Source organism: Rattus norvegicus, chromosome 1 (genome assembly GCF_021556685.1).
Source record: "Rattus norvegicus strain SHRSP/BbbUtx chromosome 1, alternate assembly SHRSP_T2T, whole genome shotgun sequence".
In the NCBI taxonomy this organism is placed as follows: Eukaryota; Metazoa; Chordata; class Mammalia; order Rodentia; family Muridae; genus Rattus; species Rattus norvegicus.
In genome coordinates this window covers 66,929,427-66,947,492 of record NC_141534.1, presented here as the reverse complement: position 1 = coordinate 66,947,492, position 18,066 = coordinate 66,929,427, and the positions used below count along the sequence as shown (strand labels likewise).

General features: G+C 46.9%; 1 long non-coding RNA gene across 2 annotated transcripts; it reads left to right on the top strand.

Annotated features, from left to right (window-relative positions):
• The first annotated feature begins 1,218 nt into the window (after positions 1-1,218).
• On the top strand, positions 1,219-7,818 carry LOC102550720 (uncharacterized). Of its 2 annotated transcripts, none has more exons than XR_015646249.1 (3): positions 1,219-1,369; positions 3,760-3,936; positions 5,775-7,818. It is a non-coding gene; the product is annotated as an uncharacterized LOC102550720 (long non-coding RNA). The 2 variants fall into 2 exon arrangements; XR_015646250.1 differs by having other exon boundaries at positions 3,760-4,221; positions 5,775-7,815.
• Positions 7,819-18,066: the final 10,248 nt, after the last annotated feature.

Genomic DNA, 18,066 nt, shown 5'->3' with positions numbered 1-18,066 from the left:
AGAAGACATGTTTCCATTGCTCTACTACTCTATGGCATGTTAGATTAGATACTTTTGCACATGTATGTATGTATGTATGTATGTATCACAAGAATGAGAAAGGCAACTTAAGGAAGGGTTTATTTGGGCCCTCACCTTGGAGGTACAAATCCATCACAGTGGGGAAGGCATGGCAACATGAGTATAAGAAAACAACCAGTTACATGGCACATGTGGTCAGTCTATAACTCTCTCTCTCTCTCTCTCTCTCTCTCTCTCTCTCTCTCTCTCTGTGTGTGTGTGTGTGGGGGGCAGGGGCCTAAGAGAAGCTGCTGCTTATAAATGTCCATCCTGAGGTGGCATCACTGTGAGAAGATCCCCCAGTGAAAGCGACAGGCTTGGGCTGGGGCCAGATGGAGGGCCCATGGGGCACAGCTTTGGGATCTGAGTGGGATTAGCCTCAGCAGCTGTAGGTTACGCTTGTTGCTACTGACTCTGCCTGATAGAGAAGCATTAAGAGCTTGCCCAGGCTCCTTGTCCCCAGCCTCATCCTCCTGGTGAGCTGTGGCCCGTTTTTCCAGTGAGAGGCCGAGGCCCCAGACTCAGGGCAGCTGCAGGCACAGAGGGAGAGGTCTCTTTCCTCTCTTCTCTGCATTAGTTCCCGGCCTGATTAAGCAACTGGCCTAGTGTATGTTGCTTATGGAACTGGAGGGTTCCTTCCTCAGACACGGGCTAACCACGTTCTGCTCTGAATATTAACTCATCGTGCAGCGGCCACACTACTGCTGATGGAAGCGAGTGAGTCTGTCTCCCGATGGCAGTGAGTGAGTGAGTGCTACTCAGGCAGAAAGTTCTGGAGGAAGAGGCAGGAGGCCCAGCTTCTAGGCTGCCTCTGTCCTCAATTTGGTTTATAACCTTAAGTTCAGGACTACCGCCTGATCTCTGCTGGCAGTATGGGAGCACAAGGGGTTCTTGGCTTCCAATCTTAATCTTCAGGAGGTATACATAGCCCTTTTCCAAGGTGCCTGTTATACTCTGTGCTCCACACCCCTGTGGAGGGGAGGGGGGCTTTCCAGGGATGAAAGGAGGAGTCAAATCCTTGCTTCTGGAAGCACAAAAACACCAGCTCCAGGAGACATAGCCAACCTTACTTCCTGTTTCCTCTGCTGGGTCCAATCAGCAACCTTTTTTACCCTGAGTAGTGGGTGGGGCTTACATCAGTTCAGCCCCAGGGTTCTTGACAGTATCCTTGGAGGGTGGTGACCTGAAGGGCAGAAAAACACTCTCTCATCAGGTATGAACCTGCAGCCCTTCGGTGAAGGCAGGCTGAGGCAATTTTGAAAGGAATGAGCGCAGCTGTGTTCCATGAATAAGGGCGTTGCAACGGCAGGTAATTTTCACATACTACTATTACTACATTTCCCTTTCTCTCTCTCTCTCTCTCTTTAGCACTTAAAATTGTAAAAGTCTTTGCTCATAGGTCACGCCAGAACAGGAGCCTGGAAACCTTTGGTCTGACTTCACTAAGGTCCACACAGCAGCTCAGTCCCAGCCCATCGGCCAAGGCTCACCCTGGGTGACTATGGTCAGATGCTTCTCACAAGTGTGAATAGCATCCCAATGTTGGTTCACAGGAGAAAGCATCAGGGCATGCTCTAGGTGCAGTGAGAGCTCCTTGGGGCTCTGCCAGCCTTGAGGACTAGGATTCTTACTCCAGATTGTAAGAAAGCAAAATTGTAACAGGAGGAGACAGCCCAAGGAGGTTGTACCTGTTGTACTAGGAAGCGGGGGCCAACTTAGGGGTTCTCAGGGGCCCTCCATGTCCAGCCCAAGCACAGCCTCAGTAGCTGACAGTGTTTCTTATGAATGGAAATGTTCCCATCAGCCTGTAGGGTAGGCAGAGCCTCCATGTGTATTTCAAAAAATAATATTGTTTGGACTGATTCTCTGGGCTGGACAGAACCATGTAGCTGACAGGAAGGGGTAGGTGTCAAACATGGATGGGTAGTGGGTTATGCCTTGTCTCATTGGTCTGTGTGAAAGTTTGCTTTAGTCCTAAAATCTAGAAATTACCCATCCTTTGTGAGTTGAGTCCACATAGGGCTCGGCTTATTGAAGAGCAGGCAAAAGCTGGGTTCCCGGGTGCCGGGAGGGTCAATTCACAGGCCTGAAGCAGGCAGTAGGCCGGCCCGGGGTAGTCAGCAAACCTGGCACAAGGCTGCCAGAGAACATTCCTGAAGGGGGTGGTTCCCTGGCAGGAGCATGCTGCCTGAACCCCCAGGGTACACTTTCTAAATCAGGATAGAGAGGAGAATAAATAACTTGTAGTCAGGAGCCCTTGGGGCAGCCCAGCACTTGAAGTTTGCTGCTGCCAGCGTTTGTTCTGGCTTATTCTTTCCCCTACCCCCCACCCCTGACTCATTTCTGTTTTCTAGGAGGCAGCAGAGACCATGAATCTCCTAGGCCCCCAACCACATGCTCTGAGCCCTTGTTATTGTATCCATGTTGGCATCTATGCCCAGTGTTGTGTGTACAAGTGCATAGCCATACTCGGTCAGCCTCCTGCTCCCTGACACCCCCACACGAGGCTTTCATCAGACACCCACATATAGGAGCTTCATTTCATGTCACTAGTCTAAATATTCCCTTATGAGCGGAGTCCTAAACAGGAGCCCCACCATCAGGAAAGGTGTCTACCCCTCTTCCCTTAAATATCTAGACTCTGTTAAGCCAAGGCACTTTGAGTCAATGTCCCCATTGAAGTAGATGGTGCCTGACACCAAGAGCTATCTCTGTTGAGGTAGATGGGAGAGATTTCTTCCCTCTCTTGTCTTTGCTGACTGTATTGAACTTGAAACTCGGGTTGGTTAGACAAATACACGCCTTAGGGTAACATCCACCTCTCAACTAGGAGGCCGAGTATGCTGTGATCATCCTACATCTGTGTTGAGACTCACTGTAGTTCTCACCTCTCTCCATCCTGGAAAAGTACTTGTCCTAGGTAGAGCCAATGAGCTTTGCAGAGCCGTATGTGCTAAGACGGGAATTTTTATTTTCTGATCTCGGGACAGAGGCCTCTAGGTCTCTAGAACTGGTCATGGTGTATTTGGAACTAGTCCACACATATGCCAACACCCATGTCTCCTCACCACGGCCCTCAACAGTGGCCCTAGTCTTTGTCATATGCAAATATTTAGGGATGAGCCTCCGAGTCCCACAGCAAGAGCAACGGTGAGGACATGGAGCAGAGAATTAGCATGTCCCGTGTTTTAGTGTGCAGAGCACGTGTGTATGGCAAGCATGGCTTTGCTGAGGCCTTTTGCTGCAGTTTGTAGAGAATCAAAACTCAGGGTCACTCACACATGTTTTCAAACTTAAAGGTCAGCCATGGGCTTCCCTGAGCTTTGTAACTTACAGCCCTGTACAGGAAAGCTGCACTGTGAGTGTTGACCCAGGCCTAAGCCTCCTCCTCTCAGCCACACAGCAAAGAGCTCTTTAGCCAGACAGAGGAGAGGTCCGCCAGCCACACAGTTGAGACGGACCATCCGTACAGACAGTTGAGAGGTACATCAGCCAGACAGTTGAGAGGCCCATCAACCACAAAGAAGAGAATTCCAGTGGAGCCCAGGTTTGTGTAAATATTTACTGGGCTGTTTGGGCTACTGTGATCTGGGCTGTTGACGCATCATAAAACAAGCTTTAAAGTGAATTGGCATACTCCTGAAAAGGAGCAGCAGAGGCCCTGGCATGTAGAAGCCAGTCACATCTCCTGTTCTGCAGGCTGCAGAGGAGGAATGCTGGGTCCTGCTCTCCTAAGTGGGATGGAATCCCTGAACCTTCAGCACAAGAGGCTTGTACTTACCTGAGCAGCTGCAAGCTTGCCTGATGAACACTCCTCGTTCCCGGCCTCATGCTTTTGGAGTCAGAAGGACCTGGGTAGTAGGAGGAATTGATTAGGTTTGTTACCATCTCCAGTGATGGGATACTCTGCTGTGTGCATCAGTGGTGAGACTGTCCCACTAATCCTGAGAATCTGTGGGGAGTGGTAGTGCTTCCAGGGTGCAGTGGGTGGCCTTTTGGGTTTTCTCAGCAAGAACTTACAGAAGCATCTGTTGCAAGCCGGTCTCAAGAAGCCTCTAACATTCTCATGCTTTGGACACTGCTGAAGATTAGATACAATAATGGTGGGCCACAAGCACCTACATTTGCCACGTGTGATAATGGGACCTTGTGCTTATGTGGGTACGTGAAAATATTGTGTGTACATACTTGTATATACAACATAAATCCCATGCCCGTGCATGTGTGTGTATACCTGAACACACGTGTAAGTTGGGTACATACACACATGTACATGTGAGACTGTATACTTGTGTATGGTTGTGATTTGTATGAACTGTGCACACACATTCTTGTGTGTGTGTTGGGCAGGCTAGGCAGGCTCCCTCCTCCAGAGCCTGTGCTTGGTCTTAGAGGAACAAGGTACAAGGGCATCTGTCAGGGAGGACCTTGGAGCTGCTCCCAAGACACAAAGACCCAAGTGCCTGGCACACAGTCGACCTGTTGATTTGCTTGTAAGCTTTGGAAGTAGCCAGTGTAGAGCTGGCTAACTAACTCCACATGCTTGCAGAGGGAGTTCAGAGACACCAGGACAGGTGGGAATCATGGCCACAGCCACGCTGACAAAGGGACAGTTCTGCAAGTCGTCTCTGATAACAAAAGCTGAAAAGCTTCCTCTCCCCTTCTTGTCTCTGTCCTCCTGCTCTTTGTCCTTTCCTCTGCCTGTCTTCATCTCTTCCCTTCCCTCTAGAGTCTGAAGAAGTCTCTACCATATCATTTGTCACTTGGTCTCTGACCCTAAGGACAGCCATGGTTCTGGGGACAGCAGAGGACCAAAGGAGGTTTGAGGCCCATGTTTTCAGCACTGAATCAGACATGGAGAATGGCAGCTCACTGTCTCCTTTCCCTCTGTCTCTGTCTCTGAATGTCTGTCTGTCTCTCTGATTCTTTGTTTATCTCTTTCTGTCTTGGTCTATGATTATCTCTCTGCCTCTCTCCTTGTCTCTCTGTCTCTATTTCTGCCTGTCTCTATCTCTCCACTTATTTCTCTTTCTTCTTCTATTTCCCCTGTCTCTGTCTTTGCGTATCTCTCTTCCCGTCTGTCTCTCTCTCTCTCTCCTTTGTCTCTGTTTCAGTCTCTGTCTGCATTGTCTTTTATCTGCCTATTTTTGGCTCTGTCTTGCTTCCTGTCTTCGTCTCCATCGCTGTCTGTTCTTCTGTCTGCTCCTCATTTGTGAGTCAGCAGGAGGATGACCAGCAGGGAGTCCTGGAGGGTCTGGACTTATAGCTGCCTTTGGGTTCTATACTGACTCCCCTGCCTTTACCTGCCCTTTCGTTCAGTGCGTCTATATTTCACTCACATGGGATTGGTTGCTTATCCTGATAACAACCTGTAACCAACTTCTGAACTGACAGAGGAGAAAACTTACTGATTTGACTTGTGCAGGACCAATTTCTGTTTCCATCTGGGTCCGCTGCAAGTGTCGCCTAGGGCAACAACTGGGTGGACACTAGCTCTATGGAGAGTAGAATTTCTTGTTCTTTCAACCCCATCTGCAGACTATAAGCAACTCTTAGAGCTGAGACACAGAAGCCATTTGGTTGGAGTAGGAAAAGAATGGAGTAATGAGCGTCTAGTTGTCTCCCCAGAAAGACATTGATTCCAGTGTCCGTTGTAGGCAAGGACTGCTGGTGAAGGGTCTTTACCTAACACAATATGTGCTTGCTATATCCAGATACTACCTTCCCCTCCCATGTACCTGCTGGCAGAGGCCTGGCCACTTGTGGACAATCTCCCATGGCTCTCTACCTACTCATCTCTGAAGACCCTTTAAATTAGAAGACCCAAGGAGAGACCTGGCTATGATTGGAACATGCAGTAGATGGTACGAGTTTTGGAGCTGGCTGGGGATATGAATTGTGACCTGTGCCACAAGGAATATCCACGTGACAGCTTCGTGTGTTGCTCACCCTTGAGTGTTCAGGACAGAAACTAGTTCTCAGCTACCACGTGTTGGAATACAGATGTCGCTGACATAGTAGCTCCCTGTGTGGAGCCAACAAGAGTTGGCCAGTGGAGATGTGCCATCGAGGATTACTGAAGTTCTCTGAAGTGCCTCAGGCTATTTTCATCACCAGCCTGTGACCCATCTGTCCTGTCTCCCAGGCACATGAACACACCTGACAAGCCCCTGTCCCTTCATGTACCTACCTGAGTACTTCCACCTGAGCAGGCAGGCCCAGGGGCAGGTGTTTGGCACTGGGTGCCGCTGTGGAATTTGCTCTATAGAAATGACTCAGCATCCAAGCATGTGCGGCCCAGTGCCAAAGGCCCATGGCAGGGATGTGGGCTGCCTGGGCAGGTTCCACTGGTCCAGGCATTACTGAGAATGTTCTACCAGGTTCTCTGAATGTGTCTTGGCACTGGATCTGGTCTCCAAGTGAAGAGCCCCCAAATCCATTCCAAGGCTTCATCTAAGCAACTTCTCTCCATAGCCCCAGGTTATTCCCGCTCCCCACTGCTTCTGTGTCCCCCCTCCACTATCCATCACTGCCTGGCTTGGGACATCCAAGGTCTCAAAGTCAGAGAAGCAATTCCCAAAACACAGGAAACATGATTTGTCACCGCTTCTGAGTACCAGAGTGCTTCTTAGAGGTCTTGCTGGACCGGGCTAAGCATCACTGACTTCCCTCCCTGCCTAGCCAGAGGCCCATGGCTTCGTGCTGAGTCAAGACTTGTGGCATTATGACTAAGTTAGCTACTTTTCTGTTGTGATAAAATACCATGACCAAAGCAACTTAGAAGAAAGCATTTAATTGGGATTATGGTTCCAGACAAACAGATACACCCAGAGAGTTGACTTTTCGGTGATTCTAGAGCATATCAAGTTGACTCAACAGATGAGTGTTTTATAGGGAAAGGGGTTGAACTAAGCCTGAATTCCATATCAGGGTGTACTTCACAGCAAAGGCCATGAACAAAACCTGGATCCCACATCACAACAGAGAGGGATGGCAGGAGCCTGGATCCTACATCATTGCAGAAAGGGATGCCAGGAGCCTGGACCCCAGTAATCAGTGTGCTGTTCTCTGCAGCTTCAATCTTTCTTGGAGAGGGAGAAGAAGCACCTGGATACAGACCACTACCCCCTGCACCTATAATACACTCTCAGGTCACCCTATGACCCTATGGGTCCCTTTAACATCACTATGGACTCATCCTCCGAGGTCACTGACAACACTGCAACTCCGGTGCAGGATGTTGAGGCAAAGAGGGACCGGGGTAGGGGCTGCCTTTTGAGGATGGAACTGTTTACTTCCCACAGAAAACAGGACCCTTGGGACCCTTTTCTACACTCTATAATATGAAGGGCCCTCATGCATTTTCAGTATTTCTATCTCTGTCTCCCAGTATAACTTAACTTACTATCTCAAAATACAATGGCATGCAAAGGCGTTCTTTTAACCAACAGTAATGAAATAGCATGTGTCTGTATTTATGGGCTTATCCTCACTGCTACCATCAACATCATCTTTGGATATAAAAACATTAAGCTGGGCTGTGGTGCCACATGCCTGTCATCCTAGCTCTTTGGAGGCAGAGACAGGCAGATCTCTGTTTAAGGCCATCCTGGTATAGAGAATGTTCCGGAACAGTCAAGGCTACACAGAGAAACCCTGTCTCAAAAACAAAACAAAACAAAAAAGGACAAAAAAAAATTAACTAACATAGTCTGTGCACATATTTAAAATATGTGACAAAAACAAAAAACCTCCAAAATAAAAAAAAAAACACCAAAAATAAAATAATAAAACCTCCTGTCCATGTACCTCATTTTTGTACACTGGAGAGATACTAGCAGAAACACGTACCCACGTGCTCATGTACTTACATACTTACACACACAACACACATGTACTCATGTAAACACAATGCATTTACACTAACATTCATATTCTACACACACTTAGATCTATCTACTTAGGTAACCCTCACACTCTCAAACACATGCATCCATACACACACTCACACTCATGTTCAGCTCACTCACAATCACTCGAGCACACTTTGAACACGCCTTCACACTCACCCCTTCTCACTCACTTGCGCTCACGTGTGTCTGTGAATGAATACTCACTCACCACGTACTATAATATCACACCAAATCACAAGGCTGGGACTGCAGAAATGGCTCCTGACTTCACAAACATTGTCATCTCCCTCACGGACTGATAGTTCATAGAGCAGCTTTTAAATAGTACAGCCTCCATTGATAACTAGAGGAAGGGAAGAAGAAGAGGAGAAAGGAGAGCAGGACAGATCAAGTCAGAACCTAACTTTCTCTGACGCAATTTGTGGTGGATCCTGGGGCTGCTGTGTCACGTCTCACTTCCCTTGCTGCTAAACGGGGCACACGTGCGACCAGAACACTTGCTGCCAGGGCTGTTAGCACAGAGGGTGGAGTCAAGATCATGATTAATCTTCCTGCCTGGCATTTTTGGAGGGGAATATCACATTGTGATTTAAAGCAAGGAGGCTGGGGTCAATGGGCTTGAAATAACTGGCCTCGACCAACATGTTTGACCTGTCTGAACCTTGACCTCCTCTGTACACTTGAGAACAACACCACCATATCCAGCAGGAGCAGATGAGTGCATTGTGTAGTGTGAGCAGCACAGATGAGCATTGGCACGACAGGCCTTGACAGTGCACAGTGGACAAACCACACCATTATGTAGCAAAGGGTATTGGTCTAGACCCTTATCACACCGAGGCCTTCCTAGCCACAGACACCTTACCTTGTACAGCTCAACTGAGTAGGTCCGGTCCCACTGCAATGCCTGTTCCCAGTAGGCTTTGAGAGACTTGGAAAGACTATCTAGAGCTCTGTGAGGAACGACAAAACTTCTACCCTGATAATGGTGCAGGTCCTTTGACTGGTGCCTCCATATGTACAGTAGGGACTAGGATCTGTGGACCTCAGCCCCTGGCCTATGGGGACATAAAAGGCCTCGGGTACAGGAGTGAAATGACAAAGGAGAGTCCTGAGAACAGTGAAGGCACTAGAGAGAGCTAGAGCCCATGGGAGGAGGGACTTAGTCTGAGGAGACAGGCCCCTGGTATTTCAGGAGAGCCATGGCTTCCCCTTAGCATGTCTCTGCCTTGTGTATGCTGAGACCAAGACTCTGGCTGCCCATTCTGTCCAAGAGAAAGAATTCACATTGTTACACATGTGTCCTTCTTAAAGGAACCTCTTCACTGAAGATCCGTGGGAGGCCTGAGGGAAGTGGTGATGGCATCCACCTAGGGTTTGCCTTGTGGAGGATCTGGTATCACCTACTTCCTTGTCCAAAGTACCTCATCTGTTCAGGATGCAGGACTAGAGCAGCCCAGACTCCCTTAAGCTGAGACACATGGGACTTTCTTCTAGCTGACTTATGATGCCCTGTATTCATTTGCCCCCAATGCTAACTCTAGCCAACCTTCCCAAGCCTTGTGAAGCCTACTGGGATCAGACACTGTAGTCCTCCTCCCCTCCAGGGTTCTCACCTGTCTTCCCATTGGGTGTTCAAGGAAATCAGGATTAAGATATGCACATCTGCAGGGTCATTACCTGCTTTCTCAGTGGCCTCTGGCATCACTAATACTATTTAAGATGACCATGTATATTTGAGCCATCTGTGCTTAATATTACCCCAAAGAAAAAAAATCTGAAAAAAAGGGAAAAAATTAAGATAAGGGGCCGGAGAGATGTCAGTCGTTAAGAGCACTGGCTGCTCTTCCAGAGGACCTGTGCTCAATTCTCAGCACCCACATGGTAGCTAACAACCATCTGTAACTCCAGTTCCAGGGGTTCTGACATCTTCAGACATACGTGCTGGCAGAACACCAATGAACATCAAATAAAAAGAAATGATTTTTTATAAAAAAAAATAAAACTACCTTTTTGTTCCTTTATAATCCTTCATTTCTAAGAAGACAAAGAGACATATTGTGAGCTCTAATGTCCTGACTCAGCAACGCCATTTACACGGCATGGAGTGACAGTGACCAACTGGTGGCACCGTGTGGAAATAGAACTCTGTGTCTCCAAGGGAATTTCCTAATATCCCCGAATTCTAAGTGGGAACTAGTTGTCACTTGAAGGGTCAATGACACTTATTTCTGGCAAAGTTGCTCTTTCAAAGTTCCGTAATCAGCAATAAACTTTGTATATAAAAAACAACTTCAGTTGCTTGCTTTGATATGTGATCTACTAAAATCCAAGGCCAGATCCCAGTGAGGCTTCTCAAAGAAAAGGCCTTCACTTCTAGTCCATCATCTAATCAATACCCCTGTTAAAACAAGGATTGTTTTATGGTTAATAGTCACTTTGAATTTCCCATTGTCCCAACTGATTGATATAATTTCTTAGTTATTTCTCATAATAAAATTTCTCTTTAAAGGCCTTATTTGTCCCAGACAAGAGATAAGAAAACTGAATCCACAGAACAGTTAACTAACTTGCCCAAGCTCAAATAGTTGGTAAGAGTTTGAATTCAAATCTGGTGGCCGTATCTGGAAATGTCTATGAGGACGTTTACAGAATGGTTTAATTGGGAAGGGAAGACCCACCCTAATTTGGGTAACACAATTCTGTGGACTGTGGTCCTGGATTGTATAGAAAACAGAGGGCAGGCTGAGCTTTCATTGCTTTCTGACTCCTGGTTCCAGATGCACCGTGACCAGTAGCCTCACGTTCCTGGTGCCTGCCGGGATGCGAAGTACTCTAGAACTGTAAATGCCAAAATAAAACCCTTTCCTCCTTAAGTCGCTTTTGTTATACACTTTGTTGAAGCAATGAAGAAAGTGACTCAGGAAATTGGTAATGACAAGTCTGGCTGTTGCTGTTGTTAACCTGACCATTTTGGTTCTTAAGGCTTTGGAACTGATTTCCTAGGGAAATGGGGAAGAACTTTTGGCTAGAAAATGCCCTAGAACCCTCCAGACACAACTTAACAGAGTGTTCTGGTGGGAGTTCGGAGTGCCAGCCTGCCAAGAGAAATGTGACTAGTAGAGCCCTAGTTCATGAGGTTTCAGAGAGGAACACCTTGTGCAGCTCTTTGGAACTCTTCGGAACTCTCCGGAACTTTTTGGAAATTGAGCTACTGTTTATTCAGGTTATATCTGGAGAAGAGTCTGACTGCCTTTTCCTGGTATCCTGAGGACTTGAATAAGGCCAAGTTCAGAAGTAAAGGACTAATTTGTCTGGTAGAGGAAAAGTTCATGATGTTTGGGGGGGGGGTAGGAGAGAGGGGAGGGGAAGAGGGGAGAAGGGAGACAGAAATGAAAAGAGAACACACACACACACACACAGAGAGAGAGAGAGAGAGAGAGAGAGAGAGAGAGAGAGAGAGAGAGAGAGAGAGACCAAGAGACATAAAGAGAAGAGCAGGAGCAGAAATTTAAAAAAAAGTTGTGCACTTTGACGGGCGAAAGTAACAAGCTTAAAGTTACAGAAAAGGAAGTTGTGAATGCAGATGTATTCATTAAGGAGTTTAGTACCATTAAAGAGAAGCCTGAACTTTCCACTGGGTCAATAAGAAAGATTCCCGAGGGAAAGACCCAATTTAAAAAAAAATACATTTGTGAAAATGTGAATTCATTTGAAAAGAGTCTTTCCGTGTAACATACTGCTGAAAGAGTTCAATGCTTGAAATAATGGCATAAGAGCAAAAGGATCACCACAGCGTCCATCCACGGGGCTCTCCTGACAGCCGGACTGGGCAGTGTCACCTCTGAGGTGCTGATTTTGAAACCATGAACCATGTAAGACTAAGGGAGTCATCAAGTGTGGCCTCCAAACCCAGACAGTTGCTGAGGTCAGGCAATGTGTGGCAGTGTCAAAATTACTGTAGAAAGTCCCTAAGAAGCCATTACATGAAGCTTTGGAGAGACCCAAGCTGCAATGGAGACCCCACGATGTCGAAACTATCCGGACTAAGGAAATCTGCCGAGAAACCTTCATGTAAGAAGAGTTAGGCCCTGTGTGCTTCAGGCCATAGAGCTAGAGAGGTAGGGCTGTCTAAGCCCTTTGGAGGCCAAATGATTCCATTGTAAGCACCAAATGTCAGAGCTGAAGGGTTTATTGTTTTCCTTGTTGGGTTTAGGACTGAATTTGGTTCAATCTTACCTTCATAATGCCCTGATTCTACCCTTTAGTGATGGTAATGTTTATTCTCTGTCATCGCATGTTGAAAATAAATGATTTGCTTTCGATATTATAGGACCTATAATACAGGCTGATTCTCAGAAGAGACTCTGCACTTATATTTTTTCAAGGGTGTTGAAACTGTAAAATTTGTGGGAATTCTTGTAGTTGGGTTGAATGTATTTTGCACGGACATGGCCATGAGCCATTCAAAGCCATCATGTTTGGGTGTCAGGTTGACAAGATGTAGACTTGTCAACTTGATATTGTTGGCTTCACAGGATCTGACTCACCTAGAACACACCTCAGTATTTCTGTAAGAGGTTTGCAAATTAGGTTCATTGAGGTGGTAAGAAATACCCTAAATGTGGTCAGCATAGGCTGGGGGCCACACTCCATAAAAATGAGAGCTAGCTAGGCGTCAGTATTCATTGCTCCCTGCTTCCTAACTGCGGATATAACGTGATCTGTCTCAAGCTCCTACTGCCATGCTTCTGTGATGGACTGTGGCCCCTCAAACTGTAAGTCAAAACACATCTTCCCTCCCTAAACTGCTTGTGAGATGCATGGTGTTTTGTTGTCACAGCAACAAGAAGTAGTTAGGGAATCTATTCCACCCCCTTACCTCTCAGGGAAGTGGCTCTATTCTTTTCCATAACACCTGTAGTGGGAGAATTAATTTTTCACCATACATAATGAGGTAGCAGAACTTAACTGTTCTCTGTGGGATTCATGTTCTTTCTCGTGTCTTTCTCCACAAGTATTAAGGTTTGAATATCTCCTTTCCTAAGTCAGCTCAGCTTGCTGGTGCAGTTACAGGTCATCAGAGCTCCGTGGCAGATGTGACAGATGCTCTGTTTCCTTCAGTAGTTAGTGGATGAGCCAGCTTCATCCTTCTGGACATCAATGACGACATCACTACAGTATCACAATCCCGGTGCTGACTCAGCAACTTGGTGCCATTCCCCATGGACATCCAATGCTCGGGGGGGGGGGGGGGATCTAGACATCAGCTTTTCCTGTGGTGGAGTTCATCCTGCGTTCTCTCCTTACATACAGTGTGCTGAGTCGAAGAAGGCTCTTACAGAGGGGACATCTTGGAGAAGTTTTGTAGGATAAAGGGCAAAGAAAACCCACCAATCCCTGAACAGGAAAATCCACCAATCCCTGAGCTTGCCCATGCTCATGAATTGAAATCCCACCAATCTTCACCCTAGAAATCTCTACCCTGGAATGCTCTCCCCCACCCCCCAAGAAATCCTATATAAGCCCTGCCTTTGCTCAGTTCCCCCTGCTTCTTGCCTGAGCAGAAGCAGCCACCGTCCTGGGTTTTTTTCCTTCTCAATAAATTTCTCGTATGAGGTATATTGTGCAGTGTGACTTTGTGGTAGTCCTTGGCTCTCGATTGTCAGGATATCTCTCAGAGCAGAGCTGTAACACTTCCAACGGGGAAACCATCCCCTGCTAGAACAGAACTATAACACCTACATTGGGAAAACCGTCTTCTGCAGCAGCCAGAGCAGAGCTGTGACACTTCTGTAGTGAGAGCCTTCCCTTCAGAGCTGTAACACTTACAAGCTTGGTGTAGAATCACTAAGAATAGCAGCATACAGGAATCATTGCTGTCCCTGCCTTCAGTTAGGGTAATCCACCAAACTTACATGAAGAATGGCTTCCTGAGATTCAGCACTGGTTACCAGGACAGCAAACAAGGCTATCCAAAAATGAAGGCTCCCTAGACCTTAAGTCAATGAAATTAAGTCTACTTTTAACCATAGCCAATCATGCACTATGATAGTCTTGATATTGAACCACTTAAAAACATAACTTTTAGACCAATAAGAAAAACCCTAGGTCTTGGAAGAGTCAGGTGCTTCTTTAGATTGAGGAAGCTGAGGAAGAACCTTAGGGGGTAAATCCTTGGTTTGGTTCCTAGTGATGTAGGATTTTAGGTGTGTACCTGTGAGGGCAGGCAGACCTTAGTGACTACCTCAACTCTTGATCCTGCCCACAGTGCTAACTCTGGGCAGGGGGTGGTTCTTTAACCATACATACAGACCCCCTGCCTCTCTCACCTTCTGTCTTAATGAATTTTTTTTCCTCACGCACAGGTATGTGAGAAAGAACCAGGGAACCATACTTACGTCTATGTTTTCTCTACTGCAGATACTTCTTATAGTAAAGTCATCGAAACCAACTAGACAAAGTCTCCTCGACACAATCTTTGCTCTCTGTCTTCATTCCCCAGTGACTGACTGCCACCTTCACCACCGGCCTTCAGGCCTCTAACGTGACCATCCTCTGTTCACATTTATCACCACCTGATGATAAAACACAAACTCCTTAATATGCAGATGAGCCAGGAATCCCCATGGCTTCCAGTCTATATCTATTGTGGGTGTCCAGAGCCCAGGGCATGGTATCTCCCAGGTACACACCATGGCTTTATGGTCCATCTTCCTGGAGAAAACGTGCCTTCTAAACTTGGATTCAATCTTGAGCCTACGAGAACTTTCAGGCTGGTTCTGACATGAAATGTGCAAGTCGGAGCTCTCCTCAGGTACCGTCTTTCCCTCTGAAGAAGCTGCTTGGCCTCTTTTTCTTTCTAGCTGGCACAGCCACCGTGTTGCTTTGCAGCCAGCAGATAGGGTTGTCCCCTGTAGAGTTCTTTTGTAGAAGGAAGCAATTTCCCCCAGTCCCTGCCTCTTGTGCAGGCAGAGTATCCCACTCTGGCACCTCCAACCTCTCTCCCTGACTGTGAGCTTCCCAGCATGCACTGCGTCCTTCAGAGCCCTAGCTCCTTACAGCATACAGGGATGGAAGTAATGACCCAGCAGTCAGCCTTGCCAAGTGTCCTCCTGGGCAAGGCTGTGGGACTTCACAGAGTGGATCCAGAATTTGTATCCTTTGCTCTGATATTCCTCCAGGCCAAGATAAGCAATGGGTTAGTACTCAGCCCAAGACATTACCAGAGCCATCTTTAAGGCCCTACCCTCCCATAGCCTGCCTTACAGCTTCTGTTTTGATTAATAACACCTTACACGAGTAGTTATCATCTGTTTCTTCTTTGAGCAGACAGGAGCTGTTTCCCACAGAGGCATCCTCAGGACCTGGCACATAAAGATGAGCCATGAGACAGACAAGGCTTCAGCTCCCTTCTCCTCTTCATTCCTCCCTCCCTCCTTGACTTCTTACTTAACGGAACTGGAACGGTGACCAGCCAACAGATTTGAGTTAACAGCGAGAGACTGGTAGTAAAAGCCCAGATTCCAAAGCCCACAACAGGGGTGTCTGAGGTTTCTGGAGGTCAGAAAAGACACAGAGAGACTGACCTTTCAGATGATGGGATGACCTTCCTCCACACCCCCGCACTGCCCTTTGTCTCTGCTCCCCAGTGTCCTAACTCCGCTTGACACCACACTCTGTCATGCTGGACTGGAGCCCAGCTTCACTTCGAGCTGGCCAAGGATAAAATATGGCTTTCATCTGCACCTTTAAATCAGAAAGGCCAGAGTTTCTGAGCGGGCACTGTGGCTGCAAAGCACTGTGATGAACAAGTATTCTGGGTGCTCAACCTCAGGACCACAGCTGAGACCTGCCCTGAGCCCCTGGTTAGGAGGGGAAGGGCCAGGTGTCACACTGGGCCAGCCATACTTCCACTAAACGAATGAACTCATACTAAGTGCTTCTTTTTAACACACAGTTGGAAAACCGTCCACCTTTACTCTATGCCACCCCAGGAATATGAGCATCAGAGGCATGTAACAGAGCAGGCTGTCCATGTGTTATGCACATGTGCACCCAGGCGTGAAGCATCCATGTGATGTGTTCATGGGTGTGTACTGTGTCTCAGGCAAACTTGCTCATCCAGTGGCATTTCCTCTCTCATTGCTGGGCACCAAACACTGTGGCAGGAGCCAAGAACGTGGGTGCACAGTACTGACGATGTTCTAACTCCCCTGGGTTTGTATTCTAGGAGAATGTATTCAGACATCTTTGGGGACAAAGAATGTGGATTATAAGAAAAAATAAACATATTAGATATCCGAATACTTTTGCTCACAGGTAACTTTTTTTTTTTTTTTGAGACAAGGCAACCAGTCAGTCTTGTCTTGAATTCACTGTGTAGCCGGGGCTGGCCTTGAACTTGTGATTCTCTTTGCCTAAGCCTCTTAGGTACTGGGATAGTGAAACATACCATCACACTAAGCTGAATGGATAATTTACCTTTTGAAAAATTAATGGAAAACCTTGTGCCTTAATCTACTTGGGAGTGTACAGAATTGAACTCGGGGCTTTGCACAAAGCTAGACAGTTCCTGGACCATTGGGTCATAGCCCAACCATAGACTGAACAGCTTCTATTACAAGCAAAAGTCCAGGAGTCCGGATATCTACCCCCGAGTGTCTGAGCACTCACTTGAGTGCCCCCCAAATCACCATGAAGAAGAAAGTGTTATATCGATCCAGTTTAATATAAATATATTTTTGGTGTGCTCTGAACTCAAAGCATTAAGGCAGATTTGAGTCAATAAATCTTAGTTCTAATTGAGATGAGTCAGACTCTGAATTCCGCTGTGCTGTGTAGAATAGCAGCTTTCACGGTGGACATTGCCTAGCATAACTCCTGTAGTAATTGTGATCTTGGAGGCTCACTGCCTTCATCTGCTAACCCAGGCCTAGCTCTGGAAGCCTCTAGCCTCCATACAATCTAATCTAGGCCCAGAGACTTGCTACTGAATAAGCTCACCCTGCCTTGCTCTTTCTGAACTCTAGCTGGCTGGTTCAACTCAGTGTTTCTCGCTCAAACTCCTCGCCCAGCTGACTCATTCAGTTTGGCTGTTGTCTCAGCCTGTGCATTGCTCTGCTTGGCCTCAAACTAACTCTAGCAATCTTATTTAATCTTCTAGCTCCTTCTCATTCTGCCTTCACCTGTGTCTGCTCATTCTCTCTTCAATCTGTCTGGGTGAAACTCTCCTGGTAAAACTGTCTCCTTCTCCTCTGTGCTTCTCTACTCTCCCTCTCAACTCTACTGCACTGTTCTCCACGAGCTCTACTGTATTCCTGCACTGTACGCTCTCCTTCTTGCCCTATCTGTCTCTCCCTTAATTAGCTTCCCTTTCCTCTCTCTTCCCATGAGAGTTGGGCACATGCTATTCTGTCAAATACTTCTCCGATTTGTCACTTTGTCTGCCATTCAATTAGACATCACTTTCAAACATGGGTGCCTCCTTGTACAAACTAATTTTACCTTCATTGTTTGGGATTAAAGATGGATTCAGGCCACAGGGACTAAAGGTGTGCGCTGATGCTGAGCCACACCCTAACTAGAAACAGGTCCAAATATCCTGTGACAGACTCCATTTTATAAAGCAACAACCTCGACAAGAGTTACTCTATTTTGAGACACGTGTGACAAGAAAGAGTGACTTTACACCTTGTTTACACAAGTAGTTACCATCTGCCAGCACACAGGAGGCCCAAACTGAATGTTATTAAGAAATGACGCTTGAAATACATCACAACATAGTCAGAAACAGAGACACAGGAGTGTATCGATCATACCAGATAGAAAGCTCTCACTTGGGACAAGGAAAGAACTTTGGGACTGCAGTGTGGCATGTGGCAACCATTCTCACCCGTCAGCTGTTCACTCCTGCTTCTGTCCCCAGAATCCAGTACTTTCTTCTGCCAATGTCCTCAGCGCAATCCAGAGTGATGCTGGGCAGCCTGGCGGGCGCCTGGACCTGCATTTCGTGTCTCTGTGTTTATACAGCTCTGCCCTCGGGGCTCATAAGCCTTCTTTTAAAAGGATAATAAATATGTGTTTTATGTTT